Source organism: Chiloscyllium punctatum, chromosome 22 (assembly GCF_047496795.1).
Source record: "Chiloscyllium punctatum isolate Juve2018m chromosome 22, sChiPun1.3, whole genome shotgun sequence".
In the NCBI taxonomy this organism is placed as follows: domain Eukaryota; kingdom Metazoa; phylum Chordata; class Chondrichthyes; order Orectolobiformes; family Hemiscylliidae; genus Chiloscyllium; species Chiloscyllium punctatum.
The window spans coordinates 1,168,775-1,184,670 of record NC_092760.1 but is presented as its reverse complement, the minus strand read 5'-3'; positions in this window follow the sequence as shown (position 1 = coordinate 1,184,670).

Genomic DNA, 15,896 nt, shown 5'->3' with positions numbered 1-15,896 from the left:
TCAGTCCCTCTGTTTCTCGCACTCTGTTTCAGCCCCTCTGTTTCAGCCCCTTTGAATCAGCCCCTCTGATTCAGCCCCTCTGTTTCAACCCCTCTGTTTAGCCCCTCTGTTTCTCGCCCTCTGTTTCAGCTCCTCTGTTTCTCGCCCTCTCTTTCAGCCCCTCTGTTTCAGCCCCTCTGAATCAGCCACTCTGATTCAGCCCCTCTGTTTCAACCCCTCTGTTTCAGCCCCTCTGTTTCAGCCCCTCTGTTTCTCGCCCTCTGTTTCAGCCCCTCTGTTTCTCGCCCTCTGTTTCAGCCCCTATGTTTCTCGCCCTCTGTTTCAGCCCCTCTGATTCAGCCCCTCTGATTCAGTCCCTCTGTTTCTCGCACTCTGTTTCAGCCCCTCTGTTTCAGCCCCTCTGTTTCAGCCCCTCTGTTTCTCGCCCTCTGTTTCAGCCCCTCTGTTTCTCGCCCTCTGTTTCAGCCCCTCTGTTTCAGCCCCTCTGTTTCTCGCGCTCTGTTTCAGCCCCTCTGTTTCTCGCCCTCTGTTTCAGCCCCTCTGTTTCAGCCCCTCTGTTTCAGCCCCTCTCTTTCAGCCCCTATGATTCAGCCCCTCTGTTTCTCGCCCTCTGTTTCAGCCCCTCTGTTTCAGCCCCTCTGTTTCAGCCCCTCTGTTTCTCACCCTCTGTTTCAGCCTGTCTGTTTCAGCCCCTCTGTTTCTCGCCCTCTGTTTCAGCCCCTCTGTTTCTCGCCCTCTGTTTCAGCCCCTCTGTTTCTCGCCCTTTGTTTCAGCCCCTCTGTTTCTCGCCCTCTGTTTCAGCCCCTCTGTTTCAGCCCCTCTGTTTCTCGCCCTCTGTTTCAGCCCCTCTGTTTCTCACCCTCTGTTTCAGCCTCTCTGTTTCTCACCCTCTGTTTTAGCCCCTCTGTTTCAGCCCCTCTGTTTCAGACCCTCTGTTCCTCGCCCTCTGTTTCAGCCCCTCTGTTTCTCGCCCTCTGTTTCAGCCCCTCTGTTTCAGCCCCTCTGTTTGAGCCCCTCTGATTCAGCCCCTCTGTTTTAGCCCCTCTGATTCAGCCCCTCTGTTTCAGCCCCTCTATTTCAGCCCCTCTGTTTCAAACCCTCTGTTTCATCCCCTCTGTTTCTCACCCTCTGTTTCAGCCCCTCTGTTTCTCGCCCTCTGTTTCTGCCCTTCTGTTTCTCGCCCTCTGTTTCAGCACCTCTGTTTCTCGCCCTCTGTTTCAGCCCCTCTGATTCAGCCCCTCTGTTTCAGCCCCTTTGAATCAGCCCCTCTGATTCAGCCCCTCTGTTTCAACACCTCTGTTTCAGCCCCTCTGTTTCTCGCCCTCTGTTTCAGCCCCTCTGTTTCTCGCCCTTTGTTTCAGCCCCTCTGTTTCTCGCCCTCTGTTTCAGCCCCTCTGTTTCAGCCCCTCTGTTTCTCGCCCTCTGTTTCAGCCCCTCTGTTTCTCACCCTCTGTTTCAGCCTCTCTGTTTCTCACCCTCTGTTTTAGCCCCTCTGTTTCAGCCCCTCTGTTTCAGACCCTCTGTTCCTCGCCCTCTGTTTCAGCCCCTCTGTTTCTCGCCCTCTGTTTCAGCCCCTCTGTTTCAGCCCCTCTGTTTGAGCCCCTCTGATTCAGCCCCTCTGTTTTAGCCCCTCTGATTCAGCCCCTCTGTTTCAGCCCCTCTATTTCAGCCACTCTGTTTCAAACCTCTGTTTCATCCCCTCTGTTTGTCACCCTCTGTTTCATCCCCTCTGTTTCTCGCCCTCTGTTTCTGCCCTTCTGTTTCTCGCCCTCTGTTTCAGCACCTCTGTTTCTCGCCCTCTGTTTCAGCCCCTCTGATTCAGCCCCTCTGTTTCAGCCCCTTTGAATCAGCCCCTCTGATTCAGCCCCTCTGTTTCAACACCTCTGTTTAGCCCCTCTGTTTCTCGCCCTCTGTTTCAGCCCCTCTGTTTCTCACCCTCTGTTTCAGCCCCTCTGTTTCAGCCCCACTGTTTCCCGCCCTCTGTTTCAGCCCCTCTGTTTCTCGCCCTCTGTTTCAGCCCCTCTGATTCAGCCCCTCTGTTTCTCGCCCTCTGTTTCAGCCCCTCTGTTTCTCGCCCTGTGTATCAGCCCCTCTGTTTCAGCCCCTCTGTTTCAGCCCCTCTGTTTCAGCCCGTCTGATTCTCGCCCTCTGTTTCTCGCCCTCTGTTTCAGCCCCTCTGTTTCTCGCCCTCTGTTTCAGCCCCTCTGATTCAGCCCCTCTGATTCAGTCCCTCTGTTTCTCGCACTCTGTTTCAGCCCCTCTGTTTCAGCCCCTCTGTTTCAGCCCCTCTGTTTCTCGCCCTCTGTTTCAGCCCCTCTGTTTCTCGCCCTCTGTTTCAGCCCCTCTGATTCAGCCCCTCTGATTCAGTCCCTCTGTTTCTCGCACTCTGTTTCAGCCCCTCTGTTTCAGCCCCTCTGTTTCAGCCCCTCTGTTTCTCGCCCTCTGTTTCAGCCCCTCTGTTTCTCGCCCTCTGTTTCAGCCCCTCTGTTTCAGCCCCTCTGTTTCAGCCCCTCTGTTTCAGCCCCTCTGTTTCTCGCGCTCTGTTTCAGCCCCTCTGTTTCTCGCCCTCTGTTTCAGCCCCTCTGTTTCAGCCCCTCTGTTTCAGCCCCTCTCTTTCAGCCCCTATGATTCAGCCCCTCTGTTTCTCGCCCTCTGTTTCAGCCCCTCTGTTTCAGCCCCTCTGTTTTAGCCCCTCTGTTTCTCGCCCTCTGTTTCAGCCCCTCTGTTTCAGCCCCTCTGTTTCAGCCCCTCTGTTTCTCACCCTCTGTTTCAGCCTGTCTGTTTCAGCCCCTCTGTTTCTCGCCCTCTGTTTCAGCCCCTCTGTTTCTCGCCCTTTGTTTCAGCCCCTCTGTTTCTCGCCCTCTGTTTCAGCCCCTCTGTTTCAGCTCCTCTGTTTCTCGCCCTCTGTTTCAGCCCCTCTGTTTCTCACCCTCTGTTTCAGCCTCTCTGTTTCTCACCCTCTGTTTTAGCCCCTCTGTTTCAGCCCCTCTGTTTCTTTCCCTCTGTTCCTCGCCCTCTGTTTCAGCCCATCTGTTTCTCGCCCTCTGTTTCAGCCCCTCTGTTTCAGCCCCTCTGTTTCAGCCCCTCTGATTCAGCCCCTCTGTTTTAGCCCCTCTGATTCAGCCCCTCTGTTTCAGCCCCTCTATTTCAGCCCCTCTGTTTCAGCCCCTCTGTTTCATCCCCTCTGTTTCTCGCCCTCTGTTTCTCACCCTCTGTTTCTCGCCCTCTCTTTCAGCCCCTCTGTTTTTCGCCCTCTGTTTCAGCTCCTCTGTTTCTCGCCCTTTGTTTCAGGCTCTCTGTTTCAGCCCGTCTGTTTCAGCCCCTCTGATTCAGCCCCTCTGTTTCTCGCCCTCTGTTTCAGCCCCTCTGTTTCAGCCCCTCTGTTTCTCACCCTCTGTTTCAGCCCCTCTGTTTCTCGCCCTCTGTTTCAGCCCCTCTGTTTCAGCCCCTCTGTTTCAGCCCCTCTGTTTCAGCCCCTCTGTTTCTCGGCCTCTGTTTCAGCCCCTCTGTTTCTCGCCCTCTGTTTCAGCCCCTCTGTTTCAGCCCATCTGTTTCAGCCCCTCTGTTTCTCGCCCTCTGTTTAAGCCCCTCTGTTTCTCGCCCTCTGTTTCAGCCCCTCTGTTTCTCGCCCTCTGTTTCAGCCTCTCTGTTTCTCGCCCTCTGTTTCAGCCCCTCTGTTTCAGCGCCTCTGTTTCAGCCCCTCTGTTTCAGCCCCTCTGTTTCAGCCCCTCTGTTTCAGCCCCTCTGATTCAGCCCCTCTGTTTCAGCCCGTCTGTTTCAGCTCCTCTGTTTCTCGCCCTCTGTTTCAGCCCCTCTGTTTCAGCCTCTCTGTTTCAGCCCCTCTGATTCTCGCCCTCTTTTTCTCGCCCTCTGATTCAGCCCCTCTGTTTCTCGCACTCTGTTTCAGCCACTCTGTTTCAGCCCCTTTGATTCAGCCCATCGGATTCAGCCCCTCAGTTTCTCGCCCTCTGTTTCAGCCCCTCTGTTTCAGCCCTTCTGTTTCAGCCCCTCTGTTTCAGCCCCTCTGTTTCTCGCTCTCTGTTTCAGCCCCTCTGTTTCTCGCCCTCTGTTTTGGCCCCTCTGTTTCTCGCCCTCTGTTTCAGCCCCTCTGTTTCAGCCCCTCTGTTTCAGCCCCTCTGTTTCTCGCACTCGGTTTCAGCCCCTCTGCTTCTCGCCCTCTGTTTCAGCACCTCTGAATCAGCCCCTCTGATTCAGCCCCTCTGTTTCAACCCCTCTGTTTAGCCCCTCTGAATCTCGCCCTCTGTTTCAGCCCCTCTGTTTCTCACCCTCTGTTTCAGCCCCACTGTTTCCCGCCCTCTGTTTCAGCCCCTCTGTTTCTCGCCCTCTGTTTCAGCCCCTCTGTTTCAGCCCCTCTGAATCAGCCCCTCTGTTTCAGCCCCTCTGTTTCTCGCCCTGTGTATCAGCCCCTCTGTTTCAGCCCCTCTGTTTCAGCCCCTCTGTTTCAGCCCGTCTGATTCTCGCCCTCTGTTTCTCGCCCTCTGTTTCAGCCCCTCTGTTTCTCGCCCTCTGTTTCAGCCCCTCTGATTCAGCCCCTCTGATTCAGTCCCTCTGTTTCTCGCACTCTGTTTCAGCCCCTCTGTTTCAGCCCCTCTGTTTCAGCCCCGCTGTTTCTCGCCCTCTGTTTCAGCCCCTCTGTTTCTCGCCCTCTGTTTCAGCCCCTCTGTTTCAGCCCCTCTGTTTCAGCCCCTCTGTTTCAGCCCCTCTGTTTCTCGCGCTCTGTTTCAGCCCCTCTGTTTCTCGCCCTCTGTTTCAGCCCCTTTGTTTCAGCCCGCTGTTTCAGCCCCTCTCTTTCAGCCCCTCTGATTCAGCCCCTCTGTTTCTCGCCCTCTGTTTCAGCCCCTCTGTTTCTCGCCCTCTGTTTCAGCCCCTCTGTTTCTCGCCCTTTGTTTCAGCCCCTCTGTTTCTCGCCCTCTGTTTCATCCCCTCTGTTTCAGCCCCTCTGTTTCAGCCCCTCTGTTTCTTGCCCTCTGTTTCAGCCCCTCTGTATCTCGCCCTCTGTTTCAGCCCCTCTGTTTCAGCCCCTCTGTTTCTCGCCCTCTGTTTAAGCCCCTCTGTTTCTCGCCCTCTGTTTCAGCCCCTCTGTTTCTCGCCCTCTGTTTCAGCCTCTCTGTTTCTCGCCCTCTGTTTCAGCCCCTCTGTTTCAGCGCCTCTGTTTCAGCCCCTCTGTTTCAGCCCCTCTGTTTCTCGCCCTCTGTTTCAGCTCCTCTGTTTCTCACCCTCTGTTTCAGCCCGTCTGTATCAGCCCCTCTGTTTCTCGCCCTCTGTTTCAGCCCCTCTGTTTCAGCCCCTCTGTTTCTCGCCCTCTGTTTCAGCCCCTCTGTTTCAGCCTCTCTGTTTCAGCCCCTCTGATTCTCGCCCTCTTTTTCTCGCCCTCTGATTCAGCCCCTCTGTTTCTCGCACTCTGTTTCAGCCACTCTGTTTCAGCCCCTCTGATTCAGCCCCTCGGATTCAGCCCCTCAGTTTCTCGCCCTCTGTTTCAGCCCCTCTGTTTCAGCCCTTCTGTTTCAGCCCCTCTGTTTCAGCCCCTCTGTTTCTCGCTCTCTGTTTCAGCCCCTCTGTTTCTCGCCCTCTGTTTTGGCCCCTCTGTTTCTCGCCCTCTGTTTCAGCCCCTCTGTTTCAGCCCCTCTGTTTCTCGCACTCAGTTTCAGCCCCTCTGCTTCTCGCCCTCTGTTTCTGCCCCTCTGATTTAGCCACTCTGTTTCAGCCCCTCTGAATCAGCCCCTCTGATTCAGCCCCTCTGTTTCAACCCCTCAGTTTCAGCCCCTCTGTTTCTCGCCCTCTGTTTCTGCCCCTCTGATTTAGCCACTCTGTTTCAGCCCCTCTGTTTCAACCCCTCTGTTTCTCGCCATCTGTTTCAGCCCCACTGTTTCGCGCTCTCTGTTTCACCCCCTCTGTTTCAGCCCCTCTGTTTCTCGCCCTCTGTTTCTGCCCCTCTGTTTCTCGCTCTCTGTTTCTGCTACTCTGTTTCTCGCCCTCTGTTTCAGCCCCTCTGATTCAGCCCCTCTGTTTCAGCCCCTCTGATTCAGCCCCTCTGTTTCAGCCCCTCTGTTTCTCGCCCTCTGTTTTGGCCCCTCTGTTTCTCGCCCTCTGTTTCAGCCCCTATGTTTCAGCCCCTCTGTTTCAGCCCCTCTGTTTATCGCACTCTGTTTCAGCCCCTCTGCTTCTCGTCCTCTGTTTCTGCCCCTCTGATTTAGGCCCTCTGTTTCAGCCCCTCTGTTTCAACCCCTCTGTTTTTCGCCATCTTTTTCAGCCCCACTGTTTCGAGCTCTCTGTTTCAGCCCCTCTGTTTCAGCCCCTCTGTTTCTCGCCTTCTGTTTCTGCCCCTCTGTTTCTCGCCCTCTGTTTCAGCTCCTCTGTTTCTCGCCCTCTGTTTCAGCCCCTCTGTTTCAGCCCCTCTGAATCAGCCACTCTGATTCAGCCCCTCTGTTTCAACCCCTCTGTTTCAGCCCCTCTGTTTCAGCCCCTCTGTTTCTCGCCCTCTGTTTCAGCCCCTCTGTTTCTTGCCCTCTGTTTCTGCACTTCTGTTTCTCGCCCTCTGTTTCAGCACCTCTGTTTCTTGCCCTCTGTTTCAGCCACTCTGATTCAGCCCCTCTGTTTCAGCCCCTCTGAATCAGCCCCTCTGATTCAGCCCCTCTGTTTCAACCCCTCTGTTTAGCCCCTCTGAATCTCGCCCTCTGTTTCAGCCCCTCTGTTTCTCACGCTCTGTTTCAGCCCCACTGTTTCCCGCCCTCTGTTTCAGCCCCTCTGTTTCTCGCCCTCTGTTTCAGCCCCTCTGATTCAGCCCCTCTGTTTCTCGCCCTCTGTTTCAGCCCCTCTGTTTCTCGCCCTGTGTATCAGCCCCTCTGTTTCAGCCCCTCTGTTTCAGCCCCTCTGTTTCAGCCCGTCTGATTCTCGCCCTCTGTTTCTCGCCCTCTGTTTCAGCCCCTCTGTTTCTCGCCCTCTGTTTCAGCCACTCTGATTCAGCCCCTCTGATTCAGTCCCTCTGTTTTTCGCACTCTGTTTCAGCCCCTCTGTTTCAGCCCCTCTGTTTCAGCCCCGCTGTTTCTCGCCCTCTGTTTCAGCCCCTCTGTTTCTCGCCCTCTGTTTCAGCCCCTCTGTTTCAGCCCCTCTGTTTCAGCCCCTCTGTTTCAGCCCCTCTGTTTCTCGCGCTCTGTTTCAGCCCCTCTGTTTCTCGCCCTCTGTTTCAGCCCCTCTGTTTCAGCCCCTCTGTTTCAGCCCCTCTCTTTCAGCCCCTCTGATTCAGCCCCTCTGTTTCTCGCCCTCTGTTTCAGCCCCTCTGTTTCAGCCCCTCTGTTTCAGCCCCTCTGTTTCTCACCCTCTGTTTCAGCCTGTCTGTTTCAGCCCCTCTGTTTCTCGCCCACTGTTTCAGCCCCTCTGTTTCTCGCCCTCTGTTTCAGCCCCTCTGTTTCTCGCCCTTTGTTTCAGCCCCTCTGTTTCTCGCCCTCTGTTTCATCCCCTCTGTTTCAGCCCCTCTGTTTCAGCCCCTCTGTTTCTTGCCCTCTGTTTCAGCCCCTCTGTATCTCGCCCTCTGTTTCAGCCCCTCTGTTTCTCACCCTCTGTTTCAGCCTCTCTGTTTCTCACCCTCTGTTTTAGCCCCTCTGTTTCAGCCCCTCTGTTTCAGACCCTCTGTTCCTCGCCCTCTGTTTCAGCCCCTCTGTTTCTCGCCCTCTGTTTCAGCCCCTCTGTTTCAGCCCCTCTGATTCAGCCCCTCTGTTTTAGCCCCTCTGATTCAGCCCCTCTGTTTCAGCCCCTCTATTTCAGCCCCTCTGTTTCAGCCCCTCTGTTTCATCCCCTCTGTTTCTCGCCCTCTGTTTCTCACCCTCTGTTTCTCGCCCTCTGTTTCAGCCCCTCTGTTTTTCGCCCTCTGTTTCAGCCCTTCTGTTTCTCGCCCTTTGTTTCAGGCTCTCTGTTTCAGCCCGTCTGTTTCAGCCCCTCTGATTCAGCCCCTCTGTTTCATCCCCTCTGTTTCTCGCCCTCTGTTTCAGCCCCTCTGTTTTTCGCCCTCTGTTTCAGCCCCTCTGTTTCTCGCCCTTTGTTTCAGGCTCTCTGTTTCAGCCCATCTGATTCAGCCCCTCTGTTTCAGCCCCTCGGTTTCTCGCCTTCTTTTTCCGCCCGCTGTTTCAGCCCCTTTGTTTCTCGCCCTCTTTTTCAGCCCCTCTGTTTCAGCCCCTCTGATTCAGCCCCTTTGATTCAGCCCCTCTGTTTCTCGCCCTCTTTATCAGCCCCTCTGTTCCAGCCCCTCTGTTTCAGCCCCTCTGTTTCTCACCCTCTGTTTCAGCCCCTCTGTTTCTCGCCCTCTGTTTCAGCCCCTCTGTTTCTCGCCCTCTGTTTCAGCCCCTCTGTTTCTCGGACTCTGTTTCAGCCCCTCTGTTTCTCGCCCTCTGTTTCAGTCCCTCTGTTTCTCGCACTCTGTTTCAGCCACTCTGTTTCAGCCCCTCTGTTTCAGCCCCTCTGTTTCTCGCCCTCTGTTTCAGCCCCTCTGTTTCTCGCCCTCTGTTTCAGCCCCTCTGTTTCTCGCCCTCTCTTTCAGCCTCTCTGTTTCTCGCCCTCTGTTTCAGCCCCTCTGTTTCAGCCCCTCTGTTTCAGTCCCTCTGTTGCAGCCCCTCTGTTTCTCGCCCTCTGTTTCAGCCCCTCTGTTTCTCGCCCTCTGTTTCAGCACCTCTTTTCTCGCCCGCTGCATCAGCCCATCTGTTTCAGCCCCTCTGTTTCAACCCCTCTGTTTCTCGCCCTGTATTTATCGCCCTCTGTTGCAGCCCCTCTGTTTCTCGCCCTCTGTTTTTCCTCTCTGTTTCAGCCCCTCTGATACAGCCCCTCTGATTCAGCCCCTCTGTTTCTCGCCCTCTGTTTCAGCCGTTCTGTTTCAGCCCCTCTGTTTCTCGCCCTCTGTTTCAGCCCCTCTGTTTCTCGCCCTCTGTTTCTGCCCCTCTGATTTAGCCCCTCTGTTTCAGCCCCTCTGTTTCAGCCCCTCTGTTTCTCTCCCTCTGTTTCAGCCCCTCTGTTTCTCGCCCTCTGTTTCAGCCCCTCTGTTTCTCACCCTCTGTTTCTCGCCCTCTGTTTCAGCCCCTCTGTTTTTCGCCCTCTGTTTCAGCCCTTCTGTTTCTCGCCCTTTGTTTCAGGCTCTCTGTTTCAGCCCGTCTGTTTCAGCCCCTCTGATTCAGCCCCTCTGTTTCATCCCCTCTGTTTCTCGCCCTCTGTTTCAGCCCCTCTGTTTTTCGCCCTCTGTTTCAGCCCCTCTGTTTCTCGCCCTTTGTTTCAGGCTCTCTGTTTCAGCCCATCTGTTTCAGCCCCTCTGTTTCAGCCCCTCGGTTTCTCGCCTTCTTTTTCCGCCCGCTGTTTCAGCCCCTTTGTTTCTCGCCCTCTTTTTCAGCCCCTCTGTTTCAGCCCCTCTGATTCAGCCCCTCTGTTTCAGCCCCTCTGTTTCTCACCCTCTGTTTCTCGCCCTCTGTTTCAGCCCCTTTGTTTCTCGCCCTCTGTTTCAGTCCCTCTGTTTCTCGCACTCTGTTTCAGCCACTCTGTTTCAGCCCCTCTGTTTCAGCCCCTCTGTTTCTCGCCCTCTGTTTCAGCCCCTCTGTTTCTCGCCCTCTGTTTCAGCCCCTCTGTTTCTCGCCCTCTCTTTCAGCCTCTCTGTTTCTCGCCCTCTGTTTCAGCCCCTCTGTTTCAGCCCCTCTGTTTCAGCCCCTCTGTTGCAGCCCCTCTGTTTCTCGCCCTCTGTTTCAGCCCCTCTGTTTCTCGCCCTCTGTTTCAGCCCCTCTTTTCTCGCCCTCTGCATCAGCCCATCTGTTTCAGCCCCTCTGTTTCAACCCCTCTGTTTCTCGCCCTGTATTTATCGCCCTCTGTTGCAGCCCCTCTGTTTCTCGCCCTCTGTTTAAGCCCCTCTGTTTCAGCCCCTCTGATACAGCCCCTCTGATTCAGCCCCTCTGTTTCTCGCCCTCTGTTTCAGCCGTTCTGTTTCAGCCCCTCTGTTTCTCGCCCTCTGTTTCAGCCCCTCTGTTTCTCGCCCTCTGTTTCTGCCCCTCTGATTTAGCCCCTCTGTTTCAGCCCCTCTGTTTCAGCCCCTCTGTTTCTCTCCCTCTGTTTCAGCCCCTCTGTTTCTCGCCCTCTGTTTCAGCCCCTCTGTTTCTCACCCTCTATTTCATCCCGTCTGTATCAGCCCCTCTGTTTCTCGCCCTCTGTTTCAGCCCCTCTGTTTCAGCCCCTCTGTTTCTCACCCTCTGTATCAGCCCCTCTGTTTCAGCCCCTCTGTTTCAGCCCCTCTGATTCTCGCCCTCTGTTTCTCGCCCTCTGATTCAGCCCCTCTGTTTCACGCCCTCTGTTTCAGCCACTCTGTTTCAGCCACTCTGATTCAGCCCCTCGGATTCAGCCCCTCTGTTTCTCGCCCTCTGTTTCAGCCCCTCTGATTCAGCCCTTCTGTTTCAGCCCCTCTGTTTCAGCCCCTCTGATTCTCGCTCTCTGTTTCAGCCCCTCTGTTTCTCGCACTCTGTTTTGGCCCCTCTGTTTCTCGCCTTCTGTTTCAGCCCCTATGTTTCAGCCCCTCTGTTTCAGCCCCTCTGTTTCTCGCACTCTGTTTCAGCCCCTCTGCTTCTCGCCCTCTGTTTCTGCCCCTCTGACTTAGCCACTCTGTTTCAGCCCCTCTGTTTCAACCACTCTGTTTTTCGTCATCTGTTTCAGCCCCACTGTTTCGCGTGCTCTGTTTCAGCCCCTCTGTTTCAGCACCTCTGTTTCTCGCCTTCTGTTTCTGCCCCTATGTTTCTCGCCCTCTGTTTCAGCTCCTCTGTTTTTCGCCCTCTGTTTCAGCCCCTCTGTTTTTAGCCCTCTGTTTAAGCCCCTCTGTTTCAGCCCCTCTGATTCAGCCCCTCTGATTCAGCCCCTCTGTTTCTCGCGCTCTGTTTCAGCCGTTCTGTTTCAGCCCCTCTGTTTCTCGCCCTCTGTTTCAGCCCCTCTGTTTCAGCCCCTCTGTTTCTCGCCCTCTGTTTCAGCCCCTCTGTTTCTCGCCCTCTGTTTCTGCCCCTCTGATTTAGCCCCTCTGTTTCAGCCCCTCTGTTTCAGCCCCTCTGTTTCTCGCCCTCTGTTTCAGCCCCTCTGTTTCGCGCTCTCTGTTTCAGCCCCTCTGTTTCAGCCGCTCTGTTTCTCGCCCTCTGTTACAGCCCCTCTGATTCAGCCACTCTGTTTCAGCCCCTCTGAATCATCCCCTCTGATTCAGCCCCTCTGTTTCAGCCCCTCTGTTTCAGCCCCTCTGTTTCTCGCCCTCTGTTTCAACCCCTCTGTTTCAGCCCCTCTGTTTCTCGCCCTCTGTTTCTGACCCTCTGTTTCAGCCCCTCTGCATCAGCCCATCAGATTCAGCCCCTCTGTTTCAGCCCCTCTGTTTCAGCCCCTCTGTTTCTCGCCCTCTGTTTCAGCCCCTCTGTTTCAGCCCCTCTGTTTCTCGCCCTCTGTTTCAGCCCCTCTGTTTCTCGCCCTCTGTTTCTGCCCCTCTGATTTAGCCCCTCTGTTTCAGCCCCTCTGTTTCAGCCCCTCTGTTTCTCGCCCTGTGTTTCAGCCCCTCTGTTTCGCGCTCTCTGTTTCAGCCCCTCTGTTTCAGCCGCTCTGTTTCTCGCCCTCTGTTACAGCCCCTCTGATTCAGCCCCTCTGTTTCAGCCCCTCTGAATCAGCCCCTCTGATTCAGCCCCTCTGTTTCAGCCCCTCTGTTTCAGCCCCTCTGTTTCTCGCCCTCTGTTTCAACCCCTCTGTTTCAGCCCCTCTGTTTCTCGCCCTCTGTTTCTGACCCTCTGTTTCAGCGCCTCTGCATCAGCCCATCTGATTCAGCCCCTCTGTTTCAGCCCCTCTGTTTCAGCCCCTCTGTTTCTCGCCCACTGTTTCAGCCCCTCTGTTTCTCACCATCTGTTTCAGCCCCTCTGTTTCTCGCCCTCTGTTTCAGCCCCTCTGTTTCTCGCCCTCTGTTTCAGCCCCTCTGTTTCTCGCCCTCTGTTTGAGCCCCTCTGTTTCAGCCCCTCTGTTTCAGTCCCTCTGTTTTTCGCCCTCTGTTTCAGCGTCTCTGTTTTTCGCCCTCTGTTTCAGCCCATCTATTTCTCGCCCTCTGTTTCAGCCCCTCTGTTCCAGCCCCTCTGTTTCTAGCCCTCTGTTTCTGCCCCTCTGTTTCTCGCCCTCTGTTTCAGCCCCTCAGTTTCGCGCCCTCTGTTTCAGACCCGCTGATTCAGCCCCTCTGTTTCAGCCCCTCTGTTTCAGACCCTCTGTTTCTCGCCCTCTGTTTCAGCCCCTCTGTTACTAGCCCTCTGTTTCAGCCCCTCTGATTCAGCCCCTCTGTTTTAGCCCCTCTGATTCAGCCCCACTGTTTCAGCCCCTCTATTTCAGCCCACCTGTTTCAGCCCCTCTGTTTCATCCCCTCTGTTTCTCGCCCTCTGTTTCTCACCCTCTGTTTCTCGCCCTCTGTTTCAGCCCCTCTGTTTTTCGCCCTCTGTTTCAGCCCCTCTGTTTCTCGCCCTTTGTTTCAGGCTCTCTGTTTCAGCCCATCTGTTTCAGCCCCTCTGTTTCAGCCCCTCGGTTTCTCGCCTTCTGTTTCCCGCCCGCTGTTTCAGCCCCTTTGTTTCTCGCCCTCTTTTTCAGCCCCTCTGTTTCAGCCCCTTTGATTCAGCCCCTCTGTTTCTCGCCCTCTTTTTCAGCCCCTCTGTTCCAGCCCCTCTGTTTCAGCCCCTCTGTTTCAGCCCCTCTGTTTCTCACCCTCTGTTTCAGCCCCTCTGTTTCTCGCCCTCTGTTTCAGCCCCTCTGTTTCTCGCCCTCTGTTTCAGCCCCTCTGTTTCAGCCCCTCTGTTTCAGCCCCTCTGTTTCTCGCCCTCTGTTTCAGTCCCTCTGTTTCTCGCACTCTGTTTCAGCCCCTCTGTTTCAGCCCCTCTGTTTCAGCCCCTCTGTTTCTCGCCCTCTGTTTCAGCCCCTCTGTTTCTCGCCCTCTGTTTCAGCCCCTCTGTTTCTCGCCCTCTCTTTCAGCCTCTCTGTTTCTCGCCCTCTGTTTCAGCCCCTCTGTTTCAGCCCCTCTGTTTCAGCCCCTCTGTTGCAGCCCCTCTGTTTCTCGCCCTCTGTTTCAGCCCCTCTGTTTCTCGCCCTCTGTTTCAGCCCCTCTCTTCTCGCACTCTGTATCAGCCCATCTGTTTCAGCCCCTCTGTTTCAACCCCTCTGTTTCTCGCCCTCTATTTATCGCCCTCTGTTGCAGCCCCTCTGTTTCTCGCCCTCTGTTTAAGCCCCTCTGTTTCAGCCCCTCTGATACAGCCCCTCTGATTCAGCCCCTCTGTTTCTCGCCCTCTGTTTCAGCCGTTCTGTTTCAGCCCCTCTGTTTCTCGCCCTCTGTTTCAGCCCCTCTGTTTCAGCCCCTCTGTTTCTCTCCCTCTGTTTCAGCCCCTCTGTTTCGCGCTCTCTGTTTTCAGCCCCTCTGTTTCAGCCCCTCTGTTTCTCGTCCTCAGTTACAGCCCCTCTGATTCAGCCCCTCTGTTTCAGCCCCTCTGAATCAGCCCCTCTGATTCAGCCCCTCTGTTTCAGCCCCTCTGTTTCAGCCCGTCTGTTTCTCGCCCTCTGTTTCAGCCACTCTGTTTCTCACCCTCTGTTTCAGCCCCTCTGTATCAGCCCCTCTGTTTCACCCCCTCTGATTCAGCCCCTCTGTTTCTCGCCCTCTGTTTCAGCCCCTCTGTTTCTCGCCCTCTGTTTCAGCCCCTCTGTTTCTCGCCCTCTGTTTCAGCCCCACTGTTGCAGCCCCTCTGTTTCAGCACCTCGGTTTCAGCCCCTCTGTTTCAGCCCCTCGGTTTCTCGCCCTCTGTTTCAGCCTCTCTGTTTCTCGCCCTCTGTTTCAGCCCCTCTGTTTCAGCCGCTCTGTTTCGCGCACTCTGTTTCTGCCCCTCTGTCTCTCGCCCTCTGTATCAGCCCCTTTCTTTCTTGCCCTCTCTTTCAGCCCTGCTGATTCAGCCCGTCTGTTTCAGCCCCTCTGAATCAGCCCCTCTGATTCAGCCCCTCTGTTTCAGCCCCTCTGTTTCAGCCCCTCTGATTCAGCCCCTCTGATTTAGCCCCTCTGATTCAGCCCCTCTGTTTCTCGCCCTCTGTTTCAGCCCCTCTGTTTCAGCCCCTCTGTTTCTCACCCTCTGTTTCAGCCCCTCTGTTTCAGTCCCTCTGTTTCTCGCCCTCTGTTTCTCGCCCTCTGTTTCAGCCCCTCTGTTTCTCGGACTCTGTTTCAGCACCTCTGTTTCTCGCCCTCTGTTTCAGCCCCTCTGTTTTAGCCCCTTTGTTTCAGCCCCTCTGTTTCAGCCCCTCTGTTTCTCGCGCTCTGTTTCAGCCCCTCTGTTTCTCGCCCTCTGATTCAGCCCCTCTGTTTCTCGCCCTCTGTTTCAGCCTCTCTGTTTCTCGCCCTCTGTTTCAGCCCCTGTGTTTCAGCCCCTCTGTTTCAGCACCTCTGTTTCAGCCCCTCTGTTTCTCGCCCTCTGTTTCAGCCCCTCTGTTACCAGCCCTCTGTTTCAGCCCCTCTGATTCAGCCCCTCTGTTTTAGCCCCTCTGATTCAGCCCCTCTGTTTCAGCCCCTCTGTTTCAGCCCCTCTGTTTCTCGCCGTCTGTTTCTCGCCCTCTGTTTCAGCCCCTCTGTTTCTCGCCCTCTGTTTAAGCCCCTCTGTTTCAGCCCCTCTGATTCAGCCCCTCTGATTCAGTCCCTCTGTTTCTCGCCCTCTGTTTCACCCGTTCTGTTTCAGCCCCTCTGTTTCAGCCCCTCTGTTTCTCGCCCTCTGTTTAAGCCCCTCTGTTTCTCGCCCTCTGTTTCAGCCCCTCCGTTTCTCGCCCTGTGTTTCAGCCCCTCTGTTTCATGCTCCTCTGTTTCAGCCCCTCTGTTTCAGCCCCTCTGATTCTCGCCCTCTGTTTCAGCCCCTCTGTTTCGCGGTCTCTGTTTCAGCCCCTCTGTTTCAGCCCCTCTGTTTCTCGCCCTCTGTTTCAGCCCCTCTGATTCAGCCCCACTGTTTCAGCCCCTCTGAATCAGCCCCTCTGATTCAGCCCCTCTGGTTCAGCCCCTCTGTTTCAGCCCCTCTGTTTCTCGCCCTCTGTTTCAGCCCCTCTGTTTCTCACCCTCTGTTTCAGCCCGTCTGTTTCAGCCCCTCTGTTTCTCGCCCTCTTTTTCACCCCCTCTGTTTCTCGCCCTCTGTTTCTGCCCCTCTGATTTAGCCCCTCTGTTTCAGCCCCTCTGTTTCAGCCCCTCTGTTTCTCGCACTCTGTTTCAGCCCCTCTGTTTCTCGCCCTCTGTTTCTGCCCCTCTGATTTAGCCCCTCTATTTCAGCCCCTCGGTTTCAGCCCCTCTGTTTCAGCCCCTCGGTTTCTCGCCCTCTGTTTCAGACCCTCTGTTTCACGCCCTCTGTTTCAGCCCCTCTGTTTCAGCCGCTCTGTTTCTCGAACTCTGTTTCTGCCCCTCTGTCTCTCGCCCTCTGTTTCAGCCCCTCTGTTTCTTGCCCTCTCTTTCAGCCCTGCTGATTCAGCCCGTCTGTTTCAGCCCCTCTGAATCAGCCCCTCTGATTTAGCCCCTCTGATTCAGCCCCTCTGTTTCTCGCCCTCTGTTTCAGCACCACTGTTTCAGCCCATCTGTTTCTCACCCTCTGTTTCAGCCCCTCTGATTCAGCCCCTCTGATTCAGCCCCACGCATTCAGCCCCTCAGTTTCAGCCCCTCTGTTTCTCGCCCTCTGTTTCAGCCCCTCTGTTTCAGTCCCTCTGTTTCTCGCCCTCTGTTTCTCGCCCTCTGTTTCTGCCCCTATGTTTCTCGCCCTCTGTTTCAGCCCCTCTGCTCCTCGCCCTCTGTTTCAGCCCCTCTGTTATAGCCCTTTTGTTTCAGCCCCTCTGTTTCACCCGTTCTGTTTCAGCCCCTCTGTTTC